The sequence below is a fragment of the Zophobas morio genome, unplaced genomic scaffold (genome assembly GCF_036711695.1).
Source record: "Zophobas morio isolate AGI-343-1 ecotype UQ-CSIRO unplaced genomic scaffold, CSIRO_AGI_Zmor_V1 ptg000008l, whole genome shotgun sequence".
Lineage (NCBI taxonomy): Eukaryota > Metazoa > Arthropoda > Insecta > Coleoptera > Tenebrionidae > Zophobas > Zophobas morio.
The window spans coordinates 9,363,236-9,385,160 of NW_026972113.1; the positions used below are offsets into that span (position 1 = coordinate 9,363,236).

The window sequence follows — 21,925 nt, forward strand, 5'->3', positions numbered from 1 at the left end:
CCTGAAGAATCCAAAAAGAATCCGGAATAAATTGAAAGAATCCTAGAGAATTTAAGACAATTTGAGAAAAACCAAGGAACCCAAAAAGTAAATTCGAAAATGAGTTATAAAAATGTCCTAACAGACAGAATAAAATTTTTCTGCCGCAAATTTAGAAAAATATCTAATTTGTTGTGCAAATTTTAACGAAAATTAGGATCGCCGATTATATAAAATAATAAAACAAATATAGATCTCAAAGAAAACCAGACATTTTTCTCGCCTATTTTGGCTTTTTTGCTTAAAATCCAACACTATCTCGAAAAATAAAAAAATTCAAAAGTGCGACTCGAATAAAAACATCTCATACGATATTTCTTCCATAATCCCGACCACATTCTCTCCCTTTATGCCTCATTTATTATTTCTTCGAGTCTTGCAGACTTCATCAGTTCCATAAAACCCCGTACTTCATTCGTCCCGCCGTTATCCTCGAACTTTGCGCCGCTCAACTTCCAGATTAGACCTTATTAAAAAACATAAAACACGTGTAGCTAGCTTCGGCATCAAGAAGTTGGCGTGTTCCAGAAACACATAATTTTAAATTCTTGCCGAACTCCTCGTTCCAGTTTACTTTACAACTATTTGTTAAGTATTCGGAAAATTGTTCTGGCGACAGACACTTTAAGTGAGTAATGTTTATGAGATAGGAATCTCAAAGCAGAAGCAATTTATCGGGGAAGTTATGTCGGACTGCAACATTAAAGCGAAGAGTAGCCGCACGATGCACGTAATAAAAATAAAGATAAAAGAGTGACGTTTTCGTGCAGTCGGGGCTTTTAGAAGATGGTGGACGCGGTCGATTTATGGGGGCATTGCTGGTCGAAGACTCGGGGCGTGTTTTAGTGTTGTGTAATTCTATTTAATGTATAATAGGTTTACGTTTTCGAAGAAGTTAAAATATAAATTGCAAAATAATGGCAGAAAGTTTTAGTTCGATACATCAAGAGAAGAATTATTAAGATGCTTTTACGCTCCCGAAGGTTGTTATTGGTTAGTTTCTTCTCGCATAACTGTGATGTAAACAACCAAAAACTCCCGCTAATGGGTAAAAATTTTTACAAACACAGAAATACCGGGTTTCGGAATGAAAATCACATAACAAATATTCATCAAAAGAATAAAAACATTTATTGCAGCTTTTTCAGATTCCATTCAAATAAAATTCATTCGTTCATAAACCCCTAGTACAAGAGTATGTTATTTTATAAAATTCAAATCGCAATTACCATGCAAACTTTTGAAATTATGTCATTAAATTGTTGGTGGGGATGATTAGACAAATTTTGACAAGGCTTTTACAATCTACACGACATTTCTAAATTACATACAAAATTGGACAACAACTGGTCCGGTAGTTTTGAAGATATGTCACATAAATATCAATAGACCACAGACAGATAGCCGGAAATTTTTAAAATTATATTTTAATTTTTTTATAAAGACTATGAATAAATGCAATTTATGATTTTGGCAATTAATATACTCTCTAATAAAATAGGGGGTGGGTGGGCGGAGCTAGCATTTGCGAAAATAAGACTGATTTTGGCAACTGATATACAAGAATTGCTAAGAAGAAAAAGCGAATCGAATCGAAAAATGGGAAAACCCAAAAATTATAACATGGAAAAATTTGTAAAGTTAAAAAACTGTAATTTTGAAAGATCGAAAATAAATGAAAAAGTGAAATTGAATAAGTGAAAAGTGGAACAAATTTAAAAATTATAATTATTATTCTATATTTAAAATAAAAATCATAAAATTTCAAACCGAAAAATTGAAAAATCCAAAAATTGAAAATTTTCACATTCAAAAAAAAGGAAAATTATAAAATCAGGACAATGAAAAAACGAAAATTTTTAAAAACAAAGAAAAACGTAACCAAGTGAAATCTCAGACTCAAGGAAATAAAAAAAAAATCAATAAATGAAAAATTGCAAATTGAAAAATTGAAGAAACAAAAAATTGAAGAAATGAAAAATTGAAAAAAACGAAAAATTATGGAATATAAACACTCAAGAATTAATGATAAAATAAAGAGAATAAAAAACTGAAAATTGGAAAAGTGAAAAATTATAAATTGAAAACTCTTGAAACTCAAATTGAACAATTGCAATAAATAAAAATTAAAAAATTTTAAAGTTGGAAAATTGAAAAACCAAAAAATTTGATGCAGTATTTCGAAAAAATTAATATACCCTCTAAGAAAATAGAGGGTGGGTGGGCGGGACTAGTGTTTGGGAAGATAAGACTGATTTTGGCAATTGATATACTCCTATTCTCTAAGAAAAAAAATTGAGAAAATTAAAAATCGAAAAAATTAATGATTCGAAAAATTGCTATTAAAAAGAGAATCGAATCGAAAAATGGGAAAACCCAGAAATTGTAACATCGAAAAATTGTAAAGTTAAAAAAATGTTTGTTTGAGAGATCGAAAAATTGAAAAATTAAATATATATCGAGACATTGAAAAATTAAAAATCGAGACATTAAAAGTTGAAAAAATAAAAAGTTGAATAAATAAATAAATAAAAAAGTTTTAACACCCAATAATTGAAAAGTAGAAAAATTGAAAAATCCAAAAACTGAAAATTTTCACATTCAGAAAAAAAAGGGAAATTATAAAATCAGGGCAATGAAAAACAGAAAATTTTAAAAAATAAAGAAAATAAGCGTAAGGAAAAAAATCTCAAACGCAAAGAAACAAAAAAAAACGAAAAATTCAAAACTTGCAACTAGAAAAATTGAAGAAACAAAAAATTGAAAAAATAAAAAATTGAAAAAGACAAAATCATAAATTCTAAACACTCAAGAATCGAATAATTGATAAAATAAAGACAATAAAAAATTGAAACGGAAAACTGAAAATCGATAAACTGAAAAATTATAAATTGAGAACTCCAGAAACCTAAATCGAACAATTGCAAAATCGAAAAATTGAATAATTTATAAGTTGGAAAATTGAAAAACTAAAAGATTTAAACTGGAAAACTCGAAGAATTGCAAATCGAAAAACTGAAAAAAAAAGAAGAATCGAAGAATTGAAAAATTAAAGTGACTTTTGTGACCCGAAATCTACCCGAAATGTATTCAGTTAAATTTCGAAAATCGTCAAAATTGGGTCAAAATTTGCATTGTACTTGCAAAGAGAAGACCAATTTTGGCGAATGACATATCCTCTAAGAAAATAAAGAAAGGGTGGGTGGGCGGGGCTTGTACTTGGTACGAAAGACTGATTTTGACAATTAATATAGCTTCTAAGAAAATAGAGGGTGGGTGGGCGGGGCTAGTATTTGAGAAGATAAGACTGATTTTGGCAATTTATATACCCTCTAAGAAAAAAAATCGGGAAACTCAAAAATCGAAAAAATTAATGATTCGAAAAATTGCTAATAAAAAGAGAATCGAATCGAAAAATTTGAATACCCAGAAATTGTAACATCGAAACATTGCTAAGTTAAAAAAATGTAATTTTGAGAAATCGAAAACTTGAAAAATTAAATATGTATCGAGAAATTGAAAAATTAAAAATCGAGACATTAAAAATTGAAAAAATGAAAAATTGAATACATAAATAAAAAAGTTTTAACACCCAATAATTGAAAAGTAGAAAAATTGAAAAATTGGAAAATCCAAAAACTGAAAATTTTCACATTAAAAAAAAAAGAAAAATTATAAAATCAGGACAATGAAAAACAGAAAATTAAAAAAAAAGAAAATAAATGTAACGACATAAAATCTCGAACTCAAAGAAACAAAAAAAAAAATGAAAAATTCAAAAATTGCAAATAGAAAAATTGAAGAAACAAAAAATTGAAGAAATAAAAAATTGAAATAAGACAAAATTATAAAATCTAAACACTCAGGAATCGAATAGTTGATAAAATAAAGACAATAAAATATTGAAACGAAAAAACTGAAAATAGATAAACTGAAAAATTATAAATTGAAAGCTCCAGAAACCCAAATCGAACAATTGCAAAATCTAAAAATAGTAAATTTATAAGTTGGAAAATTGAAAAACTAAAAAATTTAAACTGGAAAACTCCAAAAATTGCAAGTTGAAAAACTGAAAAAAAAATAAAAAATTGAAGAATTGAAAAATTCAAGTGACTTCTGCGGCCCGAAATCTATCAGAAAATGTATTCAGTTAAATTTCGAAAATCGTCAAAAATGGGTCAAAATTTTATATAGTACTTGCAAAGAGAGACCGATTTTGGCGAATGACATATCCTCTAAGAAAATAAAGAAAGGGTGGGTGGGCGGGGCTAGTACTTGCTACGAAAAGACTGATTTTGGCAATTAATATACCCTCTAAGAAAACGGAGGGCGGGTGGGCGGGGCTAGTTTTTGCTACGAAGAGACTGATTTTGGCAATTAATATACAATCTAAGAAAATTAAAAATCGAAAAAATTAATGATTCGAAAAATTGCTAATAAAAATAGAATCGAATCGAAAAATGGGAAAACCCAGAAATTGTAACATCGAAAAATTGTTAAGTTAAAAAAATGTGATTTTGCGAGATCGAGAAATTGAAAAATTAAAAATCGAGACATTAAAAAATGAAAAAATGAAAGTTGAATACATAAATAAAAAAGTTTTAAAACCCAATAATTGAAAAGTAGAAAAATTGAAAATTTTCACATTAAAAAAAATCGAAATTATTAAATCAGGGCAATGGAAAACAGAAAATTTTAAAAAATAAAAAAATAAACGGAACGAAATAAAATCTCAAACTCAAAGAAACAGAAAAAAAACGAAAATTCATAAATTGCAAGTAGAAAAATTGAAGAAACAAAAAATTGAAGGAATAAAAAATTGAAAAAAGACAAAATTACAAAATCTAAACACTCAAGAATCCAATAATTGATAAAATAAAGACAATAAAAAATTGAAACGAAAAACCGAAAATCGATAATTTGAAAAATTATAAATTGAAAACTCGAGAAACCCCAATCGAACAATTGCAAAATCAAAAAATTGAAAAATTTATAGGTTGTAAATTAAAAAACTAAAAAATTTAAAGTGGAAAACTCGAAAAGTTGAAAAAAATTAGAAATCCAAGACTTGAAAAATTCAAGTGACTTCTGCGGCTCGAAATCTACCAAAAAATGTATTTATTTAAATTTCAAAAATCGTAGAAAATGGGTTAAAATTTGTATAGTACTTGTAAAGAGAAGATCGATTTTGGCGAATGACATATTCTCTAAGAAAATAAAGAAAGGGTGGGTGGGCGGGGCTAAAAGTTTTAAAACCTAATAATCGAAAACTAGAAAAATTAAAAATTTTCACATTCAAAAAAAAAGGGAAAATATAAAATCAGGGCAATGAAAAACAGAAAATTTGAAAAAATATAGAAAATAAACGTAACGAAATAAGATCTCAAACTCAAAGAAACAAAAAAAAAACGAAGAATGCAAAAATTGCAAGTAGAAAAATTGAAGAAACAAAAAATTGAAGGAATAAAAAATTGAAGAAAGACAAAATTACAAAATCTAAACACTCAAGAATCCAATAATTGATAAAATAACGACAATAAAAAATTGAAACCAAAAACTGAAAGTCGATAAATTGAAAAATTATAAATTAAAAACTCGAGAAACCCAATTCGAACAATTGCAAAATCGAAAAATAGAAAAATTTATAGGTTGTAAATTAAAAAACTAAAAAATTTAAAGTGGAAAACTCGAAAAGTTGAAAAAAAATTAAAAATCGAACACTTGAAAAGTTCAAGTGACTTCTGCGGCCGGAAATTTACCAGAAAATGTATTTAGTTAAATTTTGCAAATCGTCGAAAATGGGTCGAAAGTACTTGCAAAGAGAAGACCGATTCTGGCGAATGACATATCCTCTAAGAAAATAAAGAAAGGGTGGGTGGGCGGGCCTAGTACTTGCTGAGGTAAGACTGAATTTGGCAAATCACATACGTTCCAAGAAAGTAGAGGGTGGGTGGGCGGGGCTAGTTTTTGCTACGAAAAGACTGATTTTGGCAATTGATATACCCTCTAAGAAAAAAAATCGAGAAACTTAAAAATCGAAAAAATTAATGATTCGAAAAATTGCTAATAAAAAGAAAATCGAATCGAAAAATTGTAAAGTTAAAAAAATGTAATTTTGAGAGATCGACAAATTGAAAAATTAAATATATATCAAGAAATCGAATATAAAAATCGAGGCATTAAAAATTGAATTTTTTTTTTACAACACAATAATAAATATGTTATAATTATTATTCCAAATTTTAAATGAAAATCATAAAATTTCAAACCGGGAAATTATAAAACCAGGACAATGAGAAACCGAAAATTTAAAAAATAAAGAAAAACGTAACGAAGTGAAATCTCAAACTCAAAGAAACAAACAAAAATGAAAAGTTGAAAAATTGCAAATCGAAAAATTGAAGAAACAAAAAATTGAAGAATAAAAAATTCAAAAAAAAACAAAAGATTAAAAAATTCAAACGAAAATCTGAAAATCGATAAACTGAAAAATTATAAATTGAAAACTCGAGAAACCCAAATCGAACAATTGCAAAATCTAAAAATTGAAAAATTTTAAAGTTGAAAAATTGAAAAATAAAATAATTTAATCTGGAAAGCCAGAACACGATTGAGATGAAAATTATAACTTCAGGTTTTCTTCTTTTTTTTCATACAGTTGTAATCAAAATAATTTTAATAAAATTTTCTAACGAACCAAATGGACTATCAAAAAATTATAAGTAAAACTGTTTAACGACTTCATCATTTTTGTGAAGGAAATTTCACTCTGTAATACGGAGTAAAGTCGTTCAAAAAATGGAAACAAGAAGACCTGACCTGACCTGACCTGACCTGACCTGACTTTAATGCATACTTGTGGTGTTCAAAAAACTTGTATTCAGCTTTAATTTTGATGTTGAATGAATGAATAAACCATTTCTAAGTTCAAAAAACTCATTTATTGTGCTTTGACTTAAGCTGCACTTAAAATGCAGAGTGTTCCACTAACCCTAAAGTCCGGGAATAGATTATAAATATTTATTAAAGCCAGAGTTTTTATTAATGGCAACACCTCAGTCGTATAAAAGAAATAGTTAGAATCATGCAACTTCGCCGTAATTGTAATAAGCGAATAATTTTAATTAGAACAAAAATGTTAAGGACCGTGGACACGCAACATACAAAGCGTTTCAGGAAAGCCTGAAATTAATAAATAGTAGTAGTAATGTATGCTTTTTTTGTTTCAGTTTTGCCACTCCAGTCTGCTACAAAACCGAACCGTAAGTCCGTCCTTATTCATGTCGTCTACAAACAACCTCATCACCTTTTAAAAACCCGCGAAATTTAAAATTAAAATCTGACCTAATTGCCATTTCTCGTTACCAGAGAAAGCTCTTTAAACTAACGCCCTTTTTAAATAAAAGCTCCGCACCCAACACATCAAAAAAAAAGTTAAAAACAAAATGTTTGTTTACAGTCGCCGCAAGATCAAAAGCCTTGATGAGTCCGAGTCAACAAATATGTGTTGACGTAGTCGCAGCGTCCGTACAATGCGATTAATTTTTGGCGGATGCGCCGGGATACAAAGCTATAATTAGCCATCGATTTTTCTATCCCTGCAACCCAACTCGTTTTGCATTTATTTGTCTTTGGTACATCTGTTTCGATTTTGCGTTCGCCCGTTATTATAAAAAATCAGCCGGTTATTTGAAATCCGTTCAACTATAAAATAACCAGCAAATACAAAACCTCATTTAGACGTCGTCAGCAAAAGTAATTAAGTGAAAAACGCGAACACTCTTCTTTAACTCGCAAACAAGTTGGGACAAATTTAATGAATCTAAGACGAGCTAATTATAAAACCAACTGTCTAAATTAAAGTTGCTAAGTCGAAAGTTAAACGACATTTCTGGAATTGTTTTAAGAATTTTAGTAAGTTAAATTGAGTCAGTTGCATCTGGTGATTAATTTTCGAAAACGTTCTTGAGGACATCAAAGTCCGTCAAAACTCGCTATTAGTTGCGAAATTGCACTAGGACTTGTCATTCCGTGTTCTTCTCACACAACACCCCGATGACGTGCACCGTAATTCAATTTTTTCTCTCGTATAAAGCTTGACGCTTCGCTTTCAACAGATGTCTACGACAGCAATAAAGCAAAATTATGACAAATTTACCGGATACTAAAACAAAACTCGCTTTATGTTGACCTTTATTAGCTTAGTGTTTTGTAACGTAGACAGGGGTCAATAAAAAGCTTCATCGCAAAAAATACTCAAATTCGGCTGAATTTATCACTGTTTCTTGTCTTAAGACGTCGGGTGAAAAAATTGTCCTTTTGATTATTTAAGGGTGCTTAAGGGGGATGAAAACGACCCCGGTAAGAGCATCAACAAATTAGGGGATTATGTAAGGTGCTTAACGGAAGTTTACAGTTTGGTTTAATTATTATTATGAATTTATGGAAGCGTGGTTTTTGTAAGATAGAGCCCGATATTCCGGCTACGACGCAATAATCTGAGGATCAAAGGGAATGCCAGATGTTTGCATGCAAAATTGGACGTGGATGCATCAGTAATCGCAGTGGATGCAAAAAAGGTTGGTGAACGGAGTTGATGAAAATTTGAGGCGAGGTGATGGAATAAATCCTAAGAAAATATTTATCCAATGTATGTTAATGGTGTTTACCTGATCAATAAATTACTAGAAAATAGTTTGGGTAAATATCGAGGGGTCGGTTCCTGTCTGATAAAAATGGAATATTTACCTTCTACTCGTTTTGAATTCACATTCCAAATAGGTCTGTAAATGTTTTGAAATTTAAACAGGATTCACTCAGCAAAATTTTGATATGACGTCATTGAATCTTTGGTGGGAACGAGCAAACAAATTTTTGTTAGCGTCTTACCATGTAAACGATCGTCTTAAAGTACACTCTAAATTTCCATTTTTTAGTTTTATTTTTTCAGTTTTGGCAATTTAATTTTTGAGTTTTTCAATTTTTCGATTTTTTGATGTTTCGATTGCTCAATCTTTCAGTTTTTAAAATTTATGATTTTCCGATTGTAAGTTTTTCGACTTTAAAATTTTTCGATTTTTCAATTTTTCGATTTCAGGGTTTTTAAAATTTGTTAATTTGTCAATTTCTAGTTTAATCTACAATCCGATGTTTCAATTTTTTGATTAATTGTTCGATTTATTGATTTTTTTATTTAAATTTTTTAATTTTAATCTTTTTGATTTTTAGATTTTAGGTTTTTTCGATTCTCCAATTGTTCTCCGATTTTTCACCTTTTTGGATTTTTTAGTTCGATAGTTTTACTTTTTAAAATTTTTGGATTTTTTAAATTTTATGGTTTTCGATTGTTCAATTTTTGAATTTTATGACGTTTTGATTCGATTTTTTGACATCTCGATTTGTAGATTTTAACAATTTTTCGCCTTTCCGATTTTTACATTTCTTTATTCTCTTTAATTTTTCAACATTTCAGTTAGGGAATTTTTCACTTTTCGATATTTTAATTTTTCGAATTTTTAGTTTTTTCAATTTCGCGATATTTCGATTTTTCAGAAACAATATTTTTCAATTCTAGGGGCAACTCTTACTTATTTACTTTTGCTTCTACAAAAATTAAAATTCAAAACATTAAAAAATCGCAAAAGAAAAATTTTAAAAATAGAAAAATGGAAAAATCGAAACATCACAAAAACGAAAGCTTTCAAAATACGTAGAATTTTATAAAATTTAAATAGGTTTTACTTAGCATTTTTTTCTGTTTTTGATTTTTTAGTTTTTCGATTTTAAAATGTTTCGATTTATCAGTTTTTCGATTTTTCAATTTTTGGATTTCTCGATTTTTAAAATTTGTTAATTCCTTAATTTCTAGATCACATAATCTATATTCCGATGTTTCAATTTTTCGATTGTTGGATTTATCTATTCTTTATTTCAAGTTTTTCAATTTTCTCAGTTTTTAAATTTCTGATTTTTCTATTTTGGGCTTTTACGATTCTTCAGTTTTTCCTCGATTTTTCAGTTTTTCCATTTTTCAGTTTTTAAATTTCTCGATTTGTCGAGATTTTGATGTTTCAATTTCTCGATTTCCTGATTTCTCAATTTTTCGAATTTCTAGACTTCTCGATCGTTTAATATTTCGTTTCTCGATGTTTCAGTTTTTCAATTTTTTGATGTTTCGATCTATCGATTACTCGGTTTTTCAATTTCTTGATTTTTCCGTTCGATATTTCAACCTTTTAAATTTTTCGAATTTTCAAATTTTGGGTTTTTCGATTGTTCAATTTCTCATTTTTACGATGTTTTTATTCCATTTTTTGACATCTCGGTTTTACGATTTTTACAATTTTTCTATTTATCAACATTCCGATATTTCGGTTGTTCGATTTCGCGATATTTCCATTTTTCAGAAACAATATTTTTCAATTCAAGGGGCAACTGTTACTTATTTACTTTTGCTTCTACAAAAATTAAAATTCAAAACATTAAAAAATCGCAAATGAAAAATTTTAAAAATAGAAAAATGGAAAAATCGAAACATCATTAAAACGAAAGCTTGAAAAATGCGTAGAATTTTATAAAATTTAAATAGGTTTTACTTGGCATTTTTTTCTATTTTTGATTATTTAGTTTTTCGATTTTAAAATGTTTCGATTTATCAGTTTTTCGATTTTTCAATTTTTAGATTATTTCTCGATTTTTAAAATTTGTTAATTTCTTAATTTCTAGATCACATAATCTATATTCCGTTGTTTCAATTTTTCGATTGTTGGATTTATCGATTCTTTATTTCAACTTTTTCAATTTTTTCAGTTTTTAAATTTCTGATTTTTCGATTTTGGGCATTTACGATTCTTCAGTTTTTCCTCGATTTTTCAGTTTTTCCGTATTTCAGTTTTGGGATTTTTCAATGTTTCAATTCATCGGTTTTTCGATTTCTAAGTTTTTCAGTTTTTCCATTTTTCAGTTTTTAAATTTCTCGATTTATCGAGATTTTGATGTTTCAATTTCTCGATTTCTTGATTTCTCAATTTTTCGAATTTCTCGACTTCTCGAGTTCTCGATTTCTCGATCGTTTAATATTTCGTTTCTCGATGTTTCAGTTTTTCAATTTTTTGGTGTTTCGTTCTATCGATTACTCGGTTTTTCAATTTCTCGATTTTTCAGTTCGATATTTCAACCTTTTAAATTTTTCGAATTTTCAAATTTTGCGTTTTTCGATTGTTCAGTTTCTCATTTTTACGATGTTTTTATTCGATTTTTTGACTTTTCGATTTTTAGATTTCTCGATTTTTCGAGTTTTGGATTTCTTCATTTTTCAACATTTCAGTTTTTGGAATTTTTCATTTTCTAGATTTTTTTCAATTTTTGGATAGATATTTTAATTTTTCGATTTTTGATGTTTTCAATTTTTTGATTTTTAATTTTTTTTATTTCTCAATTTCTCTATTTATCGAAATTCCGTTGTTTCATTTTAACGGATGTTTCTCGATTTTTCGAATTTTCAGAAAAAATATTTTTGATTTTTTGGTTTATAAAATTTTTCGATTTGTTAGTTTTTCGATTTCTCGATCTGTAAAATTTGTTGGTTTCTGGATTTTTTTCAATTTTTGGATAGATATTTTAATTTTTCGATTTTTGTTTTCAATTTTTTGATTTTTAATTTTTTTCATTTCTCAATTTCTTTATTTATCGAAATTCCGTTGTTTCATTTTATCGAATGTTTCTCGATTTTTCGAATTTTCAGAAAAAATATTTTTGATTTTTTGGTTCATAAAATTTTTCGATTTGTTAGTTTTTCGATTTCTTGATCTGTAAAATTTGTTGGTTTGTCAATTTTTAGATTAATCTATATAACTGTTTCTATATAATTGTTTTCGATTTCCCAATTTTTCGTCATTTCTCTTTTGGAATTTTTCGGTTTTTCTATTTATTCAGTTTTTCAATAATTATTAAACTGTAAAACTGAAAAATTGCATAAACATAAAATTTAAAACAGAATAATTTTAAAATCGAAAAATATAAAAATGAGTAACTGAAATGGGAAAATTATAAAAATGACAACAAAAAATTGGAAAACTGTGAGCTGGAAAAATCAAAAATTTGAAAAATTGAAAGCCAAAATTTTGAAAAGTTTAAATTCGAAAAATTGAAGAAACTAAAAACTCTAAAAATAAAGAATAATAAAATTGAGCATTGAAAAATTGATTCATTAAAAATTGGACAATTAAGAAATCGAAAAATAGTAAAAATGTAAAACTGAAAAATTGCAAGAAGAAAATTGAAAACAGAATAACTTTTAAATAGAAAACATTTAAAAACGAATAATTGAAAAATCGGAAAACTTTAAAATAGAAAAAAAAATTAAAAAATGGAAAAATTGCGAAATTAAGAAACTGAAAGGTCAAAAATTTCAAAAAAGAAATTTTGAAAAATTAAAAATCAAAAATTGGAAAATTGAAACAATGAAATTTGGATAATTGAAAATAGAAAAATAGAAAAATTGAAAAAAAGAAAAATTTTAAAACCAGAGAATTAAAAAAAGATTAATTAAAACTCAAATATGTAACTGAAACACACAAAAATTGTAAACATGTAAAACTGAAGAATCAAAAAGTGTAAAATCGGAAAACTGAAAAATCGGATACTTTTAAAAACGAAAAATTGTAATACCGAAAAGTTTAAATTGAAATTTTGCACAGTTAAAAATTAAAAAATTGTAACATAAAATTACAAAACTGAAAAGTTGGATGATTGTAAACTTGAAAATTTATTGAACTGTAAAAATGAAAAATTGTAAAATTGTTAAACTGAATAATCGAACAAATGAGAAAAAATCAAAAAATTGGAAAATCAAAGGATGAGAAGCTGTTTCAATAAAAAAAACTAGACCATCGAGAAATCCAAAAATTGTAAAAATACAACACTGAAAAATAAAAAAATTTGATAAATTACAAAATTTAAAAATGCTATAATTTTAAAATCGGGTACTTAAAAAATCAGACGTTGTCAAAATAGAAAAATCAGAAAATTCAAAATCGCAAAATTGCGAAATTGTGAAATTGAAAAGTCAAAAACTTCAAAAATTGAAAATAGAGATTTTGAAAAATTAAGAATCAAAAAACTGGAAAATCGAAATAATAAAATTTGTATGCCTAATTGAAAACTCAAAAATCGATTAATTAAAAGACAAATAATTATATATAGCAAAAAACGAAAAACAATAAAACTGAAAAATAAAAAATTTGAAAAATTGTAAAATCACAAAATAGAAAAATTGGAAAACCCTAAAGTTGAAAATTTATGAGAGTGTAAAAGTGAAAAATTCATAAATTATTAAATTGTAAAATCGAACAATTGCAAAATAAAAAATTTAAAAATGAAGAAACTGGAAAATCTGATAACTGAAAAGTCACAAATTTAACAACTAATTCATTAAACACTGGACAATTGAGAAATTGAAAAATTGTAAAAATATAAAACTGAAAAATTGTATAATTTTAAACCTGAATACTTGAAAATAGGGATCTGAAAAAGTCTAAAATCGAAACTTAATAAAATCAAATACCTACTTTTAAATTGAAAAATCCAAAAGATTCGAAAACCGAAAAATTGAAAAATCGAGAAATTGGAAACTCCGATATCTGAAAAATTGAAAATTTAAAAACTGGTTCATTAAAAATCAATTAAATAAATAAACTGGACAACTAAAAAATCAAAAAATTGTAAAAATATAAAACTGAAAAATCAAAAAATTGCAAAATTACGAAACTGAAAAATCGTATGGTTTTAAAATTTTTTTCAATTTTGTAATTTTTAATTTTTTTCATTTCTCAATTTCTCTATAGAAATTCCGTTGTCTCATTTTATCGGATGTTTTTCGATTTTTCGAATTTTTAAAAAAAATATTTCTAATTCTTCGGTTTATAAAATTTTTCGATTTGTTAAGTTTTTCGATTTCTCGATCTTTAAAATTCGTTGGTTTCTCAATTTCCAGATTAATCTATATTCCGTTGTTTCAATTTTTCAACTGTTCGGTTTTCAAATTATTCCATTTTTCCAGTTTATTGCGATTTTAAAATTTTTCGATTTCCCAATTTTTCGCCATTTCCCTTTTGGAATTTTTCGGTTTTTCTATTTATTCAGTTTTTCAATAATTATTAAACTGTAAAACTGAAAAAATGCAAAAACAAAATTGAAAACAGAATAACTTTCAAATAGAAAAAATTTAAAAACTAATAATTGAAAAATCGGATAACTTTAAAGTAGAAAAATTACAAAATTAAAAAATGGAAAAATTGCGAAATTAAGAAACTGAAAGATCAAAAATTTCAAAATAGAAATTTTGAAAAATTAAAAATCAAAAAATTAGAAAAAAATCAATGAAATTTGGATAATTGAAAATACAAAAACAGAATAATTGAAAAAAAGAAAAATTTTAAAACCAAAGAATTAAAAAAAGATGAATTAAAACCCAAATATGTAAAACTGAAAAATCAAAAAGTGTAAAATCGGAAACTGAAAAATCGGATCCTTTTTAAAACGAAAAAATGTAATACCGAAAAATTTAAATTGAAATTTTGCACAGTCAAAAATTAAAAAATTGAAACATAAAATTACAAAACTGAAAAGTTGGGCGTGAAAACTTGAAAATTTATTGAACTGCAAAAATGAAAAATGGTAAATTGTAAAAATACAACACTGAAAAATAAAAAAATTGCAAAATTACAAAATTGAAAAATGGTATAATTTTAAAATCGGGTATTTAGGTATTGTCAAAATAGAAACATTAGAAAATTTAAAAATCGCAAAATTGCGAAATTGTGAAATTGAAACAGTAAGAATTAAAACCCAAATGATTGAGAGATATGCAAAAATTGTAAAAATGTAAAACTGAAAAAGTCAAAATTCGAAACTTGAAAAAATCGGATACTTTAAAATTGAAAAGTCGGAGGATTCCAAAACCGAAAAATTGAAAAATCGAGAAATTGGAAAATCCGATAACTGAAAAATTGAAAATTTTAAAACTGATTAACTGGACAACTAAAAAATCGAAAAAACGTAAAAATATAAAACTGAAAAATCAAAAAATTGCAAAATTACGAAACTGAAAAATCGTATTTAAAATTGGCACATTGAAAAATCAAAAACTAAAAAATTTGTCAATTTAAAAAAAATTGAAGAATTGCAAAATCGTAAAATAGAAATATTATTATGATTACACTTCGCGCTCAGTTTTTTTCCCACAAATACTCGTATATTTGAAGAATGTTTATTTGGCAAATTTGTAAGAGGACGGACAAATTTTGATTAATCGACGACAGACAGACGGAAACGGGAGACTTACTTTTTCGTGTTCTAGGGGTCACGAGACGTCGAGAAAACTTAAAAGTGGCCACTCATCCAACGGACTTGATTAAAAAAATGATTATTTGTCTTTTACATACATAAAAATGACAACCTATACCAGAACCCTGACTACGCCCTCTCTTCCAAAATCAGCTATATCTCTCATCGCTCATCCGTTTCCGTCGTGTTTTAATATCCGCACCACCCACGTTGTCTTGAGCTCCGGATTAATTCATCTCCACTTCATGTTTACCTGAGCCATCCCGAACGCACCAATATCCTGATATTTATGCATCGATTCTCTAGCCGTTTTGTTTGGCGATGCGGTCGCTCCTACAATGCACAATTTGCATTATATGAACCGGATGTAAGCTCGTCTTGCTTGAATTTCCTGTGCGGCCTTTACAATTGAGGCAACCGGTAAACAGGCCTTACTAGATTTAATTAAAATGTCATTATGTCACCGATGAGATCGTGTATCGCCAGTGTTGGCTTTTCACCACCCCTGATACTGACGTGGCTATTTAAAGGGTGCAGTTGCGGTAGGTAAAGAAGCAAAAATAAATTAGGTATTGTTGGAGGCGTTCAATGTCAAATAAGTGGTGATTGTAATTTCTTCCACACGTGTTCAGTCACACTAAGTAAGTAAAATTATTAAATTGGACGCATAAATACACAGAATTCGAAATGTGTAGCATTCAGTCCTGTTGCTAGCAAACCAAAACTGGTGAAAGAGAAATCTACATATTGAAAGCTTTCACGAACTGAATTAAATTATTGAAAGTGGAAGCACTTTTTATTTATTTGCAAATTGGAAATCGACTTTATTATGAAGTTGTAAAAATAACGAAACAATCAAGGTCGAAGCGGACCGAAAATATCAAAATTTCACCATTTTTCACTTAAAAAAATCGCTTCAATTGTTAACGATGTTCCGATATCGGACGATTTTGCCACGTCGGAAATTCGCAGCCAATCAACGCCTGCCAGCGCGTCGATATCAGCTTATAAAAACCGCTTTTTAATTTTAACGAAGATACGTGTTCGAGTAAAGCGTTCATGCGTTAATTAAATTCGGTTGTTTCGCCGAATCCACTGTATAACTTGGAAATTAATCAACGCGTCTCGGTTATGAAACTGAGGTTTTAAGAAACTCGTTAGAAAGTTTGCAGGAGGGTGGATATTAACGTGAATAGAAAGAGCTTACTAACTGTTTAAGTAATTCAGTTTAATTATGAACATGTTATTGTGGTCGTCAATTAAACTGCAGCCAAAAATAAAATATTTTGTGGCGGAGGTTGGAGTCGCTGTGTACTCAGCAATTTTGAGCAACGTATTAATGACACCCTACTGGATTCATCTGAAGCAGAAAGTTTCTGAAATAGCAGTGGGTTTTATTTGCAAAATTGGGATTCGTTTACGCTTCCACGGGTTGATGAAATCTGCACTAAAGCAAATGGAAGTGGAAATTTCAATAAATGGAAAATTTATTATAAAAGATTATTACAATCTTGAGAAAATTGCGCTTCATTTAATTTCGTAAAGATATAGTTAACGCAAGTGTAAACTCGAACTAACCGAAAAGTTCATTATAATCTTTTTAATTAACTGCTCTAGGATAACGTGTTTCGGTTCTTTCGCTTTGTAAAATCTGCAACAATATTATTTTTAAAATAGAAATTCATCATGGGATATAATTAAACGCTCCAACAATAACGAACGAGATTCTGAGGAATTTAATAACAAACTGGGAGCTAGACATGCCAGCGTAAACAAAGCTTAGTATATTGTAATTATGGATTTTTAGGCTCTGCGTAAGTACAGCTTTTCTAGGAATTCCGGATATTACTTGCCACAAATTTCGAGAATCAAGATGTTGCGGTGGTTTCATTAATTTAAATTTCATCGGTTTTATAAATCGTGACTTTCAGCTTTCGTGCGAATAAATTATTTCGTGAAGTTTTATTTTCGATTTATTTATTGTTGCTTGTATTTATATTTTCCACACAAATGTTTTTTTTTTCTTTAAGGCAAAGATGGAAAAGCTGAGCATCTGCGGTGAACACTCTATTCCTATTGATAAAGATTTCGAGATGTGACGCACTGTGTTGACCTATTACAGGCAAACATAGCTTAAAGAGCGACTATTTGTACTCTAATTATAGCAAAAATCTTCTCCACAAAGAGGAAAATGAAAATTTGAACATAAGGTCATCATCTCAGTTAAACACTCCGTCCCTTTTACTTAAAATTTTTTTGTTTGTTCATTCCCATTTACGATTTGATGTTAAGTAAATCCTAATTAAATTCAATAGTGGTAACTTTTTGTCTTGTGAAGCACTTTTTTCAAAACTATTAAACATTATCACTGTTATCAGACTTTCCGCTTTCTTGATGTTTCAATTTGTCGATTAAAAAATCAATTGTTCGATTGTTTATAATAATTTTGCAACCTTTTTTTTGCAGTCTAATAAATTTTGAAGGTTAGGATTATCCAATTTTTCAAATTTGTGTTTTAGAATTTTTCAACCTTTTATTTTTAATTGTTCAAAATTTCATTTTAATTTTTCAAGTTTCATTTTTCAATTATCCGAATTTAATTGTTTGGAAGCTCCAATTCTTTTTTATTTTGATATTTCAAAATTTGGATTTCCAATTTTCCAAGTTTTTGATTTTCCAATTTCATAATTTTGTAATTTTCCTATTTTACTATTTTCTGATTTTCCTATTACTCAATTTTAAAATTATACGATTTTTCAGTTTTGTATTTTTGCAATTTTTTGGATTTTGAGTTCTATATTTTTTCAAATTTTCGATTTCTCAATCGCCCAGTTTTTAATTAATCAGTTATTAGATTTTCCAATTCCTTGATTTTTTAATTTTTCAGTTTTGGAATCGTTCGATTTTTCATTTAATAATAATTTAACGATTTTTCAATTTTACACTCTGATAAATTTTCAAGTTCAGGATTTTTGGTGATTTTACAATTTTGCAGTTTTTTATTTTTAATTGTTCAAAATTTCAATTGTAATTTCTCAAGTTTTTAATTTTTCAGTTTAATTGTTTTAATCTGCCATTTTTAAAAGTATCAGACTTTTTAATTTTTTATTTTAAATAGACTTTTTGGTTTTTCAATTTTACATGTTTACAATTTTTGAATATCTCAGTTAGTTGGGTTTTAATTAAGCAATTTTTGTTTTTTAATTTTTCAACATCTCTTTTTTCAATTTTTAAAATTTTTAATTTTTCAGTTTCACAATTTCGCAGTTTTTCGATTTTTAAATTTTCTAATTTTACTAGTTTAAATCTCTGATTATTCAAGTACATATTCAATTTTAAATTTATACGATTTTTCAGCATTTAATTTTGCAATTTTTTGATTTTTCAGTTTTACATGTTTGCAAATTTTCGATTTCTCGATTATCCAGTTTTTAATGAATCAGTTTTCAATTTTTGAATTTTGAGTTATCAGATTTTCAAATTGTTGATTTTTCAGTTTTTCGGTTTTGGAATCTTCCGAATTTTCAATTCTAATTATATATTCAATTTGGTGATTTTACGATTTTCAACTTTTTATTTTTAATTGTTCAAAATTTCAATTTTAATTCTCCGAATTTTTCATTTTTCACTTTAATTGTTTTACAATTTTTCGTTTTTAAAGATATCCGTTTTTCTGGTTTTTCCATTTTAGACATTTTTTGATTTTTTAATTTTACATGTTACAATTTTTGTGTCTCAATTATTTGGCTTTAAATTAATCAATTTCTGAGTTTTCAATTGTGTATACCATTTTTATTATTTCGATTTTCCAATTTTTTTATTCTTAATTATTCACGATCTCTATTTTCTACTCGTATTTTAGAAGTTTCTGATTTTTCAATTTCACAGCTTCGCAATTTTTCGATTTTTAAATTTTCTAATTTTGCAATTTTTTTATTTTTCTATTTTTCGGAACTGGAATCTTTTGATTTTCATTTTCATTTTGAAAATTTTGCAATTTTTCGTTTTTACAGTTCAATAAATTCTCAAGTTTACAATTATCTAGTTTTCAATTTTTGAATTTTGAGTTTTCAGATTTTCAAATTGTTGATTTTTCAGTTTTTCGGTTTTGGAATCTTCCGAATTTTCAATTTTTACAATCTAATAAATTTTCAGCTTCAGGATTGTCTAATTATATATTCAATTTGGTGATTTTACAATTTTCAGCTTTTTATTTTTAATTGTTCAAAATTTCAATTTTAATTTTCCAAATTTTTTATTTTTGACTTTAATTGTTTTACAATTTTTCGTCTTTAAAGATATCCGTTTTTCTGGTTTTTCCATTTTAGACCTTTTCTGATTTTTCAATTTCACAGCTTCGCAATTTTTCGATTTTTAAATTTTCTAATTTTGCAATTTTTTGAATTTTCTATTTTTCGGAACTGGAATCCTTTGATTTTCATTTTCATTTTGAAAAGTTTGCAATTTTTCGTTTTTACAGTTCAATAAATTCTCAAGTTAACAATAATCCAATTTTTCAGTTTTGTAATTTTGTTTCAATTTTTTAATTTTTAATTGTTCAAAATTTTAATTTTAATTTATCAAGTTTTCGATTTTTCAGTGTAATTATTTTATTACAATTTTTGGTTTTTAAAAGTATCTAATTTTTCAGTTTTTCGATTTTACACTTTTCGATTTTTCAATTTTACATTTTTACAGTTTTTGTATGTCTCAGTTACATATTTGGGTTTTAATTAATCAATTTCTTAATTTTATAATAATTAATTTGTTTAAAAAAAATTTTCATTGTTCCGATTTTCCAATTTTGTGATTTTTAATTTTTCAAAATTTCTATTCAATTTTGAAGTTTTTGATCTTTCCGTTTTTTAATTTAGCAATTTTTCGATTTTGAAATTTCGTAATTTTAAAATTTTTCAATCTATGTTTCTGCAAATTTTTCAGAATTACAGTTTAATAATTACAGGATTTTACAATTATTATCCAATTTTTCAGATTTGTAATTTCGCAATTTTATGATTTTTCAGTTTTACAGTTTACTATTTTTCGATTTCTGAATTGTTCAGTTTTTAATTAATCAATTTTTCAATTTTCAATTTTATTATTCTTCATTTTTAAAATTTCTCGTTTTTTCAATGATTCAATTTTTGATTTTTCAATTATCCAAATTTCATTGTTTCGATTTTCCAATTCTGTGATTTTTAATTTTTCAAAATTTCTATTCAATTTCGAAGTTTTTGATCTTTCCGTTTCTTAATTCAGGAATTTTTCGATTTTGAAATTTCGTAATTTTAAAATTTTTCAATTTAAAAACTATTCTGTCTTCAATTTATGTTCCTGCAAATTTTTCAGAATTACAGTTCAATAATTACAGGATTTTACAATTATCCAATTTTTCAGGTTTGTGATTTCGCAATTTTATGATTTTTCAGTTTTACAGTACACTATTTTTCGATTTCTGAATTGTTCAGTGTATAATTAATCAATTTTTCAATTTTCAATTTTATTATTCTTCATTTTTAAAATTTTTCGTTTTTTCAATGATTCAATTTTTGATTTTTAAATTATCCAAATTTCATTGTTTCGCTTTTCCAATTCTGCGATTTTTATTTTTCAAAATTTCTATTCAATTTCGAAGTTTTTGATTTTCCGTTTCTTAATTTAGCAATTTTCGATTTTGAAATTTCGTAATTTTAAAATTTTTCAATTTAAAAATTATTCTGTCTTCAATTTATGTTCCTGCAAATTTTTCAGAATTACAGTTCAATAATTACAGGATTTTACAATTATCCAATTTTTCAGGTTTGTAATTTCGCAATTTTATGATTTTTCAGTTTTACAGTTTACTATTTTTCGATTTCTGAATTGTTCAGTTTTTAATTAATCAATTTTTCAATTTTCAATTTTATTATTCTTCAATTTTTAAATTTTTCGTTCAATGATTCAATTTTTGATTTTTCAATTATCCAAATTTCATTGTTGCGATTTTCCAATTCTGCGATTTTTAATTTTTCAAAATTTCTATTCAATTTTGAAGTTTTTGATCTTTCCGTTTCTTAATTTAGCAATTATTTGATTTTGAAATTTCGTAATTTTAAAATTTTTCAATTTAAAAGTTATTCTGTCTTCAATTTATGTCCCTGCAAATTTTTCAGAATTACAGTTCAATAATTACAGGATTTTACAATTATCCAATTTTTCAGGTTTGTAATTTCGCAATTTTATCATTTTTCAGTTTTACAGTTTGCTATTTTTCGATTTCTGAATTGTTCAGTTTTTAATTAATCAATTTTTAATTTTCAATTTTATTATTCTTAATTTTTTAAATTTTTCGTTTTTTCAATGATTCAATTTTTGATTTTTCAATTATCCAAATTTCATTGTTTCGATTTTCCAATTCTGCGATTTTAATTTTACAAAATTTCTATTCAGTATTTGAAGTTTTTAATCTTTCCGTTTCTTAATTTAACAATTTTTCGATTTTGAAATTTCGTAATTTTAAAATTTTTCAATTCAAAAATTATTCTGTCTTCAATTTATGTTC

The 21,925-nt window shown here is 26.5% G+C and overlaps 1 protein-coding gene across 2 annotated transcripts in view; it reads left to right on the forward strand.

The window, feature by feature from the left end:
- Positions 1–21,925, forward strand: part of LOC135125237 (tachykinin-like peptides receptor 99D) — a 273,845-nt gene that overhangs the window by 45,283 nt on the left and 206,637 nt on the right. For both annotated transcript variants that reach the window (XM_064050670.1, XM_064050671.1), the window contains exon 2: positions 7,269–7,301. The gene's annotated coding sequence lies outside the window, so the exon portion shown is untranslated. The remainder of the gene's footprint in view (positions 1–7,268; positions 7,302–21,925) is intronic.